Here is a 14,466-nt window from a genome sequence, read left to right on the forward strand (position 1 = left end):
GTGGATAGCAACAAGCTTTTTCCAAGAGTGGGGGTGTCAATTGCAAGGGGTCACGTTTTCAAGGTGAGAGGGGGAAAGTTTAAGGGAGATGTGCGTGGAAAGTTTTTTATGCAGAGGGTGGTGGGTGCCTGGAACGGTTTGCCAGCGGAGGTGATAGAGGCGGGCACGATAGCATCATTTAAGATTCATCTGGACAGATATATGAATGGGCGGGAAACAGAGGGAAGTAGCTCCTTGGAAAATAGGCGTGAGGTTTAGATAAAGGATCTGGATCGGCGCAGGCTGGGAGGGCCGAAAGGCCTGTTCCTGTACTGTAATTTTCTTTGATTCTTGTTTTTGTATAGAAAGGACTGGCAAACGGGCAAATGGGGCGGGGTTGCATTGTTAGTAAGGAATTAAGTTAAATCGATAGCAAGGAGAAATGTAGAATCAGAAGGCATAGAATATCTGTGGGTAGGGTTGAGGAATCGCAAAGGTAAAAAGACCCTGATGGGAGTTATGTACAGGCCCCTAGCAGTATAATATGTCAGGAGATGAAAAAGGCATGTAAAAAAGGCAATATCACAATTATCGTGAGCGATTTAAATATGCACGTGCACACTGGGAAAATCAGGTTAATAGTGGATCCCAATAAAAGGAATTTGTGGAATGTCTAAGAGAAGGGTTTTTGGAGCAGTTTGTGGCAGAACCTACTAGGGAATAGACAATTCTAGATTTGGTGATGTGTAATGAGGCAGACCTGATTAGGGAACTTATGGTGAAGGAAGCCTTTGGGAGCAGTGACCACAATATGATATAATTTACCCTGCAGTTTGAGAGGGAGAAGCTGCAATCAGATGTAACAGTATTACAATTAAATAAGGGCAACTACAAAGACACGAGGGAGGAGCTGGCCAGAGTTGATTGGAAAAGGAGCCTAGCAGGGAGGGTTATTCGGGGGGGGTGATTCGGGAGGCACAACAGAAATTCATCCCAAGTAGGAGGAAACATGTTCAGGGCAGGACAAGGCATTCATTGACGACGAGGGAAGTCAAGGACAACATAAAAGCAAAAGAAAAAGCTTAAAAAGTGGCGAGGATTAGTGGGAAGCCAAAGGATTGGGAATCATTTAAAAGCGATCAGAGGACATCTAAAAAAGCAATAAGGGGAGAGAAGATGAAATATGAGTGCAAGTTAGCTGGTAATATGAAAGAATATCGGAAGAGTTTATTTCAAAATATAAAAGGTAAGAGAGGCAAAAATAAACTTTGGACCACTGGAAAATGTGGCTGGAGAAGTAATAATAGGAAAGAAAGAACATAAGAACATAAGAACATAAGAACATAAGAACTAGGAGCAGGAGTAGGCCATCTGGCCCCTCGAGCCTGCTCCGCCATTCAATGAGATCATGGCTGATCTTTTGTGGACTCAGCTCCACTTTCCGGCCCGAACACCATAACCCTTAATCCCTTTATTCTTCAAAAAACTATCTATCTTTACCTTAAAAACATGTAATGAAGGAGCCTCAACTGCTTCACTGGGCAAGGAATTCCATAGATTCACAACCCTTTGGGTGAAGAAGTTCCTCCTAAACTCAGTTCTAAATCTACTTCCCCTTATTTTGAGGCTATGCCCCCTAGTTCTGCTGTCACCCGCCAGTGGAAACAACCTGCCCGCATCTATCCTATCTATTCCCTTCATAATTTTAAATGTTTCTATAAGATCCCCCCTCATCCTTCTAAATTCCAACGAGTACAGTCCCAGTCTACTCAACCTCTCCTCATAATCCAACCCCTTCAGCTCTGGGATTAACCTAGTGAATCTCCTCTGCACACCCTCCAGCGCCAGTACGTCCTTTCTCAAGTAAGGAGACCAGAACTGAACACAATACTCCAGGTGTGGCCGCACTAACACCTTATACAATTGCAACATAACCTCCCTAGTCTTAAACTCCATCCCTCTAGCAATGAAGGACAAAATTCCATTTGCCTTCTTAATCACCTGTTGCACTTGTAAACCAACCTTCTGTGACTCATGCACTAGCACACCCAAGTCTCTCTGAACAGCGGCATGCTTTAATATTTTATCGTTTAAATAATAATCCCGTTTGCTGTTATTCCTACCAAAATGGATAACCTCACATTTGTCAACATTGTATTCCATCTGCCAGACCCGAGCCCATTCACTTAACCTATCCAAATCCCTCTGCAGACTTCCAGTATCCTCTGCACTTTTCGCTTTACCACTCATCTTAGTGTCATCTGCAAACTTGGACACATTGCCCTTGGTCCCCAACTCCAAATCATCAATGTAAATTGTGAACAATTGTGGGCCCAACACGGATCCCTGAGGGACACCACTAGCTACTGATTGCCAACCAGAGAAACACCCATTTATCCCAACTCTTTGCTTTCTATTAATTAACCAATCCTCTATCCATGCTACTACTTTACCCTTAATGCCATGCATCTTTATCTTATGCAGCAACCTTTTGTGTGGCACCTTGTCAAAGGCTTTCTGGAAATCCAGATATACCACATCCATCGGCTCCCCGTTATCTACTGCACTGGTAATGTCCTCAAAAAATTCCACTAAATTAGTTAGGCACGACCTGCCTTTTACGAACCCATGCTGCGTCTGCCCAATGGGACAATTTCTATCCAGATGCCTCGCAATTTCTTCCTTGATGATAGATTCCAGCATCTTCCCTATTACCGAAGTTAAACTCACTGGCCTATAATTTCCTGCTTTCTGCCTACCTCCTTTTTTAAACAGTGGCGTCACGTTTGCTAATTTCCAATCCACCGGGACCACCCCAGAGTCTAGTGAATTTCGGTAAATTATCACTAGTGCATCTGCAATTTCCCTAGCCATCTCTTTTAGCACTCTGGGATGCATTCCATCAGGGCCAGGAGACTTGTCTACCTTTAGCCCCATTAGCTTGCCCATCACTCCCTCCTTAGTGATAACAATCGTCTCAAGGTCCTCACCTGTCATAGCCTCATTTCTATCAGTCACTGGCATGTTATTTGTGTCTTCCACTGTGAAGACCGACCCAAAAAACCTGTTCAGTTCCTCAGCCATTTCCTCATTTCCCATTATTAAAACTCCCTTCTCATCCTCTAAAGGACCAATATTTACCTTAGCCACTCTTTTTTGTCTTATATATTTGTAGAAACTTTTACTATCTGTTTTTATATTCTGAGCAAGTTTACTCTCATACTCTATCTTACTGGTGGATGAAATGGTGGATGAACTGAATAGTTACTTTGCATCAGTCTACATGGTGGAAGACACCAGTGGGATGTCAGAGGTCCAGGAGAATCAGGGACAGAGGTGAGTGCAGTGGGCATCACTAAGGATAAGGGTGTGGGGAAACTGAAAGGTCTGAAAGTGGATAAGTAATCTGGTTCGGATGGTCTACACTCCAGGGTCCTAAAACATATAACTGAGGAAATTGTGGAGGAATTGGCGGTGATCTTTCAGGAATCGCTGGAGGCAGGACGGGTCCCAGAGGACTCGAAACTGGCTAGTGTAACATTGCTGTTTCAAAAGGGAGAGAGGCAGAAGATGGGAAATTATAATCGGGTGAGCCTGACTTTGGTCATTGGTAAGGTTTTTGAGTCTGTTATTAAAGATGAGATCGCGAAGTACTTGGAAATGCATGATAAAATAGGACTGAGTCAGCACGACTTTGTCAAAGGAGGTTATGTCTGATAAATCTGTTAGAATTCTTTGAGGAGGTACCAAGGAAGTTAACAAAGGAGAACCAGTGGTCATGATTTATTTAGATTTCCACAAGGCCTTTGACAAGGTGCCGCATAGGAGTCTGTTGAATAAGTTAAAAGCCCATGGTGTTTAGGGTAAAGTCCTGGAAGGGAGAGAGGATTGGCTGACTGGCAGAAGGCAGAGAGTGGGAATAAAGGGGTCTATTTCAGAATGGCAGCCGGTGACTAGTAGTGTGCCTCAGGGGTCTAAGCTGGGACCACAATTTTTCACAATTTAATTAATGAAGGAACTGAAGGCATTGTTGCTAAATTTGCAGATTATACAAAGATCTGTGGAGGGACAGGTAGTATTGAAGAAGCAAGGTGGTTGCAGAAGGATTTGAACAAGCTAGGAGAGTGGGCAATGAAGTGGCAAATTAAATACAATGTGGAAAAGTGTGAAGTTATGCACTTTAGAAGGAGGAATTTAGGCATTGACTATTTTCTAAATGGGGAAATGCTGAGGAAATCAGAAGCACAAAAGGACTTGGGAGTCCTTGTTCACGATTCTCTGAGGGTTAACGTGCATTCATGTCAAGCGGGCTAGAATACAAGACGAGGGATGTACTGCTGAGGCTGAATAAGGTTCTGGTCTGTCCCCATCTGGAGTATTGTGAGCAGGTTTGGGCCCCGTATCTAAGGAAGTGTGTGCTGGCCTTGGAAAGGGTCCGGAGGAGGTTCACAAGAATCATCCCTGGAATTAAGAACTTGTCGTATGAGGAACGTTTGAGACTCTGGGTCTGAACCCATTGGAGTATAGAAGTTTGAGTGGGGATCTTATTGAAAGTTACAGGATACTACGAGGCCTGGATAGAGTGGACGTGGAGAGGATGGATATCATCTCAGACTAAAGGGACAATCATTTAAAACAGATGAGGAGGAATTCCTTCAGCCAGTGTGTGGAATTCATTTCCGCAAAACTATGGAGGCCAAATCACTGAGAGACTTTAAGACAGAGATAGATAGGTTCTTGCTTAATAAGGGGATCAAGGTGTTGCTGACTTTTATCTCAATTAATAATGATCACAATATGTGAGTGCGTTCCGTGTATTGGACAAATGACCACACAACCAGTATTTAATACAATTATATTTTATTATTTTATTATCAAACATGGGGCCTCACGGTAGCATGGTGGTTAGCATCAATGCTTCACAGCTCCAGGGTCCCAGGTTCGATTCCCGGCTGGGTCACTGTCTGTGTGGAGTCTGCACGTCCTCCCCGTGTGTGCGTGGGTTTCCTCCGGGTGCTCCGGTTTCCTCCCACAGTCCAAAGATGTGCGGGTTAGGTGGATTGGCCATGCTAAATTGCCCGTAGTGTAAGGTTAATGGGGGGATTGTTGGGTTACGGGTATACGGGTTACGTGGGTTTAAGTGGGGTGATCATTGTTCGGCACAACATTGAGGGCCGAAGGGCCTGTTCTGTGCTGTACTGTTCTATAGGGTTGGTTCTATACTTAACAACTTACACGGTATACACATGAGACTATTTGTAGCAGTTTAAATAAACTTTGTTTAACTTCCAAGTGGCTGGCTCTGTGCAGGTTGGATAAGGCCATTATCTGGTTCCACACGTCTGGCAGCTGGAGGTCGTCTGGTATGTTTGAGCTGAGTGTCATCTTTCCGGTGGAGAAAACGGGTCCTTGAACTTTGCTGGTCGATGTGCTGCAGTTGGATGACAGAAACCGGTCCCCCAAAAGAGGCAGAATGTTGGTCACGCAGTTCTTCTTATCCTCCGATCTTTCACGCTCTTTTCGGCAGTCCCAGGTAGGGGGCGAAATTCACCGCGGACCTACGTGACGCTAATTTCCGGCGGGCAAAAGCGGCGCTGGTGACTCCGGCGTCGCGGCCTGCTTTTAGGCCCTAAATCACCGGTTCCGAAATGCGAGCAGCGGACTGACGCTATACGCGTCAGTTTCACCCGCTGCGGAAGTGGCGCGTTGAGAGAGAGGGGACGGGTACCGGCGATGAGAAGAGGGGGGGGTACCGGCGTTGAGAAGATGGGGGGTACCGGCGTTGAGAGGAGGGGGGGTACCGGCGTTGAGAGGAGAGGGGGTGGGTACCGGCATTGAGAGGACGGGGGGAGGTACCGGCGTTGAGAGGAGAGGGGGGTATCGGCGTTGAGAGGAGAGGGGGGTACCGGCGTTGAGAGGAGAGTGGGGGTACCGGCGTTGAGAGGAGAGGGGGGAGTACCGGCGTTGAGAGGAAAGGGGGGATACCGGCGTTGAGAGAGAGAGGGGGGGTACCGGCGTTGACAGGAGAGGGGGGGGGGGTGTACCGGCGTTGAGAGAGAGAGAGGGGACGGGTACCGGCGTTGGGAGGAGAGGGGGGTACCGGCGTTGAGAGAAGAGGGGGTGGGGTACCGGCCTTGAGAGGAGAGGGGGGTACCGGCGTTGAGAGGAGAGGGGGGACCGGCGTTGAGAGGAGAGGGGGGGTACCGGCGTTGAGAGGAGAGGAGGGGGGGTACCGGCGTTGAGAGGAGAGGAGAGGAGAGGAGTGGGTGGGTACCAGCGTTGAGAGGAGAGGGGGGTACCGGCGTTGAGAGAGGGGGCGGCGTTGGAGGGGGGTAGGGGTGGTTGGGAGGGGGGTAGGGGTGGTGTGGAGGGGGGTAGGAGTCGTGGGGAGGGGGGTAGGGTTGGTTGGGAGGGGATTAGGGGTGGTGGGGAGGGGGGGTAGGGGTGGTGAGGGGTTAGGGGTGGTGAGGGGGTTAGGGGCGTTGGAGGCCGGTGGGGTGGTGAGGGGGGTAGGGGCGGTGGATGGGGCAGGGGTGGTGAGGGGGTAGGGGTGGTGAGGGGGTAGGGGCGTTGGAGGGCGGTGGGGTGGTGAGGGGGGTAGGGGCGTTGGAGGGGGGGCGACGGTGCGTTGGCCCCGGGTATCCGTCGCATTCCCCCCTCTGCACGCCGCTGCCCCCTACCCCAACCCCCCCACACCACCCCTACCCCCCTCCAACGCCCCCAGCCCCCTCACCACCCCTACCCCCCTCACCACCCTGCCCACCACCCCTACCCCCTCCCCACCACCCCTACCCCCCTCCCCACCACCCCTTCCCCCCTCCCCACCACCGCTACCCCCCTCCCCACCAGCCCTACCCCGCTCCAACGCCGCCCCCCCTCTCTCGCTCAACGCCGCCCCCCCCCCTCTCTCTCAACGCCGGTACCCGTCCACTCTCTCTCAACGCCGGTACCCCCCCCCCCTCAACGCCGGTACCCGTCCCCTCTCTCTCAACGCCGGTACCCCCCCCTCTCTCAACGCCGGTACCCCGCCCCTCATCGCCGGTACCCGTCCCCTCTCGCTCAACGCCGGTACCCCCCCTCTCTCTCAACGCCGGTACCCCCCCCCCTCTCTCTCAACGCCGGTACCCCCGCTCTCCTCTCCTCTCCTCTCAACGCCGGTACCCCCCTCCTCTCCTCGGCGTCAACCATCATCAATGGTTGACGCGTTATAAACCTACTGTGATTTTCGCCGACGTGACCCGCGGCCACGTCGGCGGGACTTCGGCCCATCCGGGCCGGAGATTTGTTGACATTAAGGGCGGGATTCTCCGTAGCCCTTCGTAACGCGGGTTGCCTGCGAGAAAAATCGGTGTTAATGACTCCGGCGTCGGGGCCTTCTTTAAGGCCGCTATTCTCCGTTCCCGGAGGGGCTAGCAGCTGACTGACGCGATACGCGTCAGTTTCACCAGCTGCGGAAGTGGTGAGACCCGGCGTCTTTTGGAGGATAAGGAGGAGAGAGACAGACCCGGCTTTTGGGGGGGTGGTGGTGTGTTCCGGCATTTGGGGGGGTGGTGGTGGTGTGTTCCGGCATTTGGGGGGGGGGGTGGTGTGTTCCGGCATTTGGGGGGGGGGGTGGTGTGTTCCGGCATTTGGGGGGGGGGTGGTGTGTTCCGGCATTTGGGGGGGGGGGTTTGGGGGCAGCGGCGGGCAGAGAGGGGGGGCGACGGATGCCCGGGGCCAACGCACCGTCGCCCCCCCCTCTGTACGCTGCTGCCCCCTACCCCAACCCCCCCCCTCACCACCCCTACCTCAACCCCCCCCTCACCACCCCTACCTCAACCCCCCCTCACCACCCCTACCTCAACCCACCCTCACCACCCCTACCTCCCTCCCCACCACCCCTACCTCCCTCCCCACCACCCTCCCCACCACACCTACCTCCCTCCCCACCACCCCTACCCCCCTCCCCACCACCCCTACCCCCCTCCAACGCCGGGTCCCCCCCTCCCCTCAACGCCGGGTCCCCCCCTCCCCTCAACGCCGGGTCCCCCCCTCCCCTCAACGCCGGGTCCCCCCCTCCCCTCAACGCCGGGTCCCCCCCCCTCAACGCCGGGTCTCCCCCTCCACTCAACGCCGGGTCCCCCCCCCCCACAACGCCGGGTCTCCCCCCCCCCTCAATGCCGGGTCCCCCCCCCCTCAATGCCGGGTCCCCCCCCCCCTCAATGCCGGGTCTCCCCCCCCCTCAATGCCGGGTCTCCCCCCCCCCTCAATGCCGGGTCTCCCCCCCTCAATGCCGGGTCTCCCCCCCCCCTCAATGCCGGGTCCCCCCCCTCAATGCCGGTACCCACACCCCGTCCCCCTCCCTCTGAAGGCCGGTACCCACACCCCCCCCCTCTCCTCCTCCCCCCTCTCCTCCTCCCCCCCCTCCTCCTCCTCCCCCCCCCCTCTCCTCCTCCCCCCCCCCTCCTCCTCCCCCCCCCTCCCTCTCTCCTCCTCCCCCCCCCTCCCTCTCTCCTCCTCCCCCCCTCCCTCTCTCCTCCTCCCCCCCCTCCCTCTCTCCTCCTCCCCCCCTCCCTCTCTCCTCCTCCCCCCCCCTTCCTTCCTCTGTTAGTTGGGGGGGGGGTGCGGCGTTAGTGGGGGTGTGGCGTTGGAGGGGGGTAGGGGTGGTGAAGGGGGTAGGAGTGGTGAAGGGAGGGGGTTGGGGTAGGGGCAGCTGCGTGCAGAGGGGGGGCGACGGTGCGTTGGCCCCGGGCATCCGTCGCCCCCCTCCTCTGCACCCCGCTGCCCCTACCCCAACCCCCTCCCCTCACCACCCCTACCCCCTTCACCACCCCCACCCCACTCCAACGCCGCACCCACCCCCCACTAACGCCGCACCCCCCCCCCCCCACTAACGGAGGAAGGAAGGGGGGGATGGAGGAAGGAAGGGGGGGAGGAGGAGAGAGGGGGGGTGTGGGTACCGGCCTTCAGAGGGAGGGGGACGGGGTGTGGGTTGCGGCGTTGAGGGTGGGGGGGACCCGGCGTTGAGGGGGGGGACCCGGCGTTGAGGGGGGGGGGACCCGGCGTTGAGGGGGGGGGGACCCGGCGTTGAGGGGGGGGGTTACCCGGCGTTGAGGGGGGGGGTTGCGGCGTTGCGAGAGATGGGGGGCGGCGTTGGAGGGGGGTAGGGGTGGTGGGGAGGGGGGGAGGGGCGTTGGAGGGAGGTAGGGGTGGTGAGGGGGGGGGGGTGGTTAGGGTAGGGGGCAGCGGCGTACAGAGGGGGGGGGGGCGACGGATGCCCGGGGCCAACGCACCGTCGCCCCCCCCCTCTCTGCCCGCCGCTGCCCCCAAACCCCCCCGATGCCGCAACCCACCCCCCCCCCGATGGCCGCTACCCACTCCCCCGATGGCCGCAACCCACCCCCCCCCCCCGATGGCCGCAACCCACCCCCCCGATGGCCGCTACCCACTCCCCCGATGCTGCAACCCACCCCCCCGATGGCCGCTACCCACCCCCCCCCCGATGGCCGCACCCACTCCCCCGATGGCCGCAACCCACCCCCCCCCCGATGGCCGCAACCCCCCCCCCCGATGGCCGCAACCCACTCCCCCGATGCTGCAACCCACTCCCCCGATGGCCGCTACCCACTCCCCCGATGCTGCAACCCACCCCCCCGATGGCCGCAACCCACCCCCCCCCACCCGATGGCCGCAACCCACCCCCCCGATGGCCGCAACCCACCCCCCCCCCGATGGCCGCTACCCACTCCCCCGATGGCCGCAACCCACCCCCCCCCCGATGGCCGCAACCCACCCCCCCGATGGCCGCAACCCACTCCCCCGATGCTGCAACCCACTCCCCCGATGGCCGCTACCCACTCCCCCGATGCTGCAACCCACCCCCCCGATGGCCGCAACCCACCCCCCCCCCCGATGGCCGCAACCCACCCCCCCGATGGCCGCAACCCACTCCCCCGATGCTGCAACCCACCCCCCCGATGGCCGCAACCCACCCCCCCCCCCCGATGGCCGCTACCCACTCCCCCGATGGCCGCAACCCACCCCCCCCCCCGATGGCCGCAACCCACCCCCCCGATGGCCGCAACCCACTCCCCCGATGCTGCAACCCACTCCCCCGATGGCCGCTACCCACTCCCCCGATGCTGCAACCCACCCCCCCGATGGCCGCACCCCCCCCCCCCCCCCCCCGATGGCCGCAACCCACTCCCCCGATGGCCGCTACCCACTCCCCCGATGGCCGCAACCCACTCCCCCGATGGCCGCAACCCACTCCCCCGATGGCCGCAACCCACCCCCCCCCCCCGATGGCCGCAACCCACCCCCCCGATGGCCGCAACCCACCCCCCACCCCCCCCCAATGCCTCAACCCACCCCCGACACTGAACGGCGTCAACCATCATCAATGGTTGACGCCGTTTTAAATCAACTCTGATTTGCGCCGACGTGACCCGTGGCCACGTCGGCGGGACTTCGGCCCATCCGGGCCGGAGATTTCAGGTCAGTGCAAATAAAATGAAATCCCGCCGGCGCCAGCTGTTTTCACAGGCCGCCGACGGGATTTGCACAACGCCGGTTTTTTTCCGGCGGGAGAATTACGAAACCTGCGGGAGCGGAAATGACGCCGCTTCCCGCCAATTCTCCGACCCTGCGTGCGGTCGGAGAATCCCGCCCTAAATATTGAAAGACATCCCGCCGGCGTCAGCTGTTCTCCGAGGCTGCCGGCGGAATTTGAACAATGCCGGGTCGGAAAATTAAAAACCTGGCGGGAGCGGGAATAACGCCGCCGCCGGCCGATTCTTGGACCCTGCGTCGGGTCGGTGAATTTCGCCCGGTGATCGAATGGGTCGATAGGATTTCAATCACCATCATCTATTGTCGCCAATTAGGGGCAGGTACCTCAACAGCTGGGCGGGTCCGAGTTTTTTTTGTCCAAGGCACGTACGCACTCCCAAATAATTTTTAAACTCCCAAATAGGCTCCCCTGGGTCTGCTACTAATGTTAATTTTCAATCTGAAGCCCATTGTCCTGGGGAGACCCGTGAGTGACCTTTAGAAGTTACAAGTTTATGTATAGGTCTGGGTTGTTGTTTGCAAATACACATAAGCTGTGTCTTGTCTGTGTCCTAACCTGACCACAATTCCCATCAGTCTTTGCGGGTGGCAATTTATAATGGCCTCAAGGGGTTATGGGGAGAAGGCAGAAGAATGGGGATGAGAAAATATCAGCCATGATTCAATGCCAGAGGATACTCGTTGGGCCGAGTGGCGTAATTCTTCTCCTATGCCTTGTGGTCGACACTTGCATCGACTTCTTTGCAGTGAGGAAATCGGTGCTTCCAGAAATAGTAAGCATGGAATACTCTGCAATTGCAATCTTCCACCACGTTCCACATTACATGGATCTGAGGTTGGGGACAGGTCATGTCCAATGCCCCACATCGAGGTTTGACATGACCCTCTTGGCAGACAAAGTCTTATGCCAGAAAATATCGCAGGTCATAGGCGAGTACGTTACAAACAAACAGAATGGGGAAGTCTCAGCTCCACAAGAATCCTTCTCAGCTGGCGATCATAATAATAATAATCGATTATTGTCACAAGGAGGCTTCAAAGAGTTTACTGTGAAAAGCCCCTAGTCGCCACATTCCGGCGCCTGTTCAGGGAGGCAGGTACGGGAATTGAACCCATGCTGATGGCGTTGATCTGCATTACAAGCCAGCTGTTTAGCCCACTGTGCGAAACCGGCTCCTTTTAGCACTAACCACTGCTGCAGATCTGCTGGCAGACCTATCAGAACTTCTCCATCTGGAGAAGATCAAGTGCACCATCCGAGGGTCAGGGGATGGTTTCCACAAAACATGGAGGCCATTCACCAATTTGTTTCAGGAGCTGTTGGAAGCCAACAGCAATAGAGGTGGGAGAGGGGGTAATGCAGCGGGAGCCAATATGAAAGAGGAGAGCGTGGGGGGCAAAAGTAGGGGGAGACTGGAAAACAACTTACACAGAGGCCAGCGGTCTAGAACAAGACGACAAGAAAAGGAACCCCCAAGGGAATGCCGAAAGAAGGACAAGAAGAGGGGAGAGTAATAATAATAATCATCATTATTAGTGCCACAAGTCGCCTTACATTAACACTGCAATGAAGTTACTGTGAGAAGCCCCAAGCCGCCACATTCCGGCGCCAGTTCGGGTACACTGATGGAGAATTCAGAATGTCCAATTCACCTAACAGCATGCCTTTTAGTACTTGTGGAAGGAAACCGAAGCACCCGGAGGATACCCATGCAGACACTGGGAGAATGTGCAGACTCCGCATAAACAGTGACCCAAGCTAGGAATCTAACCAGGGTTCCTGGGACTGTGCAGCAACAGTGCTAACCACTGTACCAAAGAAGTGGGGAGGTCCAACGACAAAAGGGAGAGGAGGGAAGGGGAGGGCAGTGCTCATATGTAAATAGCAACTAATTACCCATTGTACAGTGAAGGGCCTAGGAAAGAACCCTGAAACAACGAATAAAAGAGTTGGGGGGGTGTGTTATCTAAAGACGAGAAGGGAGGGCGGATTGCCACAGAGGAAAATGACATGTACATTGCAATTGGCCAGTATCCTTACCAAATGTATAGTGTATAATATGTAAACCTCAATAGAAAATTTAAAACTCTGATTCAGAAAGGAATCATGTCTTAGAAAATTAGTCTCCTATCAAACAGAGAATAATCGTGTGCCTGCCCCCCTCCATATTGATTGTGGCACAAAGGAAATTATATTCTATGCTTCAAAAAACGCTATAGGACAATTTATATCGACCCAAAAGAGCAGAATGGATCTTGCTTTGTTTCATTTGAAAGGTGGGTCTGCCTGACAATTTTGTGTTCCATTTATGTCGGCAGTTGAAACACAAGTTTTGAACCTTGGCTGAAATCCTGGAGTTTGAGATTGAATTTACACATTTTGGTAGAAAGTGGATAGTGCTGCCAATGAGCTTCGTGACATGTTTCCCTATTATCTTTTGGCGGTGATATCTTATTGGTTCTTGCCATTGAGCCTTGCCACTAAAAATACAATGACGTTTTACTGGAGTAAACAGACAATTAAACATGTTGCTTTATCTTGTACCCTTTTAGAAATAGAGGAACTCTTGAGAAAGCTGAAAAATTTGGGTGAGCAAATACATAAATGATTATGACGAGAAAAGTTATTGATTTCTGACATATTACACCTCTTCTGCGCAGGTGTGAAGTATAAAAGCTCATTCGTTTTTGACAAGTAAATAATAATATTTCCATTTATATGGTGGCATTAACTCATAACAGGTTCAGAACACAGGAGCAATATCAAACAAAAAATAGTGGAAACTTGGGAACACAGTGGTTATTTGGACAAATTTCCAAACGATTGGGCCAAAAATAATTTTTCATGACATTCCGAGGGAGGGAGAGAGATCGTGGATGGGATTTTTCTGTCCGCCAGCCGCAATTTCCTGCGTGGCATTAGGAGTCTCTGTTCCCGCAGCCGGACAATGAGGCTTCCCATTGTGGGCCACACCGTGCCTTTGGGGAACGCACGGGCATAGTTGCACTGCCGGCAGACTGGAGGATCCCGCCGATGGAGAATCCTCAGCGTGTTTCTTGTAGAGGAACATCCCAAGGCTTTTTAGGCAGCACAATCTGAACCCATGACCAGTACCATCTAGAAGGACAAGGGCAGCAAATACCTGGGAACCCCACCACCTGGATGTTCCCCTCTAAGTTACTCAAAATCCTGACTTGGGAATATATTCACTTGCCTGGATGAGTGTGGCTCCAACAATATTTAAGAAGCTGAACACCATCCATGACAAAGCAAGCCCACTTTATCAGCACCCCTCCCACAAACATTCATTCCCTCCATCACCCATGCAGAGTAGCAACCATCCACACCATCCACTGTAGGAACTCAACAAGTTTTCTTCAGCAACACCTTCCAAACAACCGCTTCACAGCTCCAGTGTCCAGGGTTCGATTCCAGCTTGGGTCACTGTCTGTGCGGAGTCTGCACATCCTCCCCGTGTGTACGTGGGTTTCCTCCGCGTGCTCCAGTTTCCTCCCACAGTCCAAAGATGTGCAGGTTAGGTGGATTGGCCATGATAAATTGCCCTTAGTATCCAAAATTGCCCTTAGTGTTGGGTTGGGTTACTGGGTTATGGGGATAGGGTGGAGGTGTTAACCTTGGGTAGGGTGCTCTTTCCAGGAGCCGGTGCAGACTCGATGGGCCGAATGGCCTCCTTCTGCGCTGTAAATTCTATGTAAAAATCTAGAAAGATAAGGACAGCAGATAGTTGGGAACACCATCACACTTAGAGGTTCCCTCCAAGCCACTCACCATGCTGACTTGGAAATATATCAGCCATTCCTTCACTGTCACTGAGTCAAAATACTTGATCTCTTCCCTAACAGCACAGTGGGTGTACCTACACCACAGGGGATGCAGCGGTTCAAGAAGGCGACTCACCACCACTTTCTTAAGGG

Source organism: Scyliorhinus canicula, chromosome 12 (assembly GCF_902713615.1).
Source record: "Scyliorhinus canicula chromosome 12, sScyCan1.1, whole genome shotgun sequence".
Taxonomy (NCBI): domain Eukaryota; kingdom Metazoa; phylum Chordata; class Chondrichthyes; order Carcharhiniformes; family Scyliorhinidae; genus Scyliorhinus; species Scyliorhinus canicula.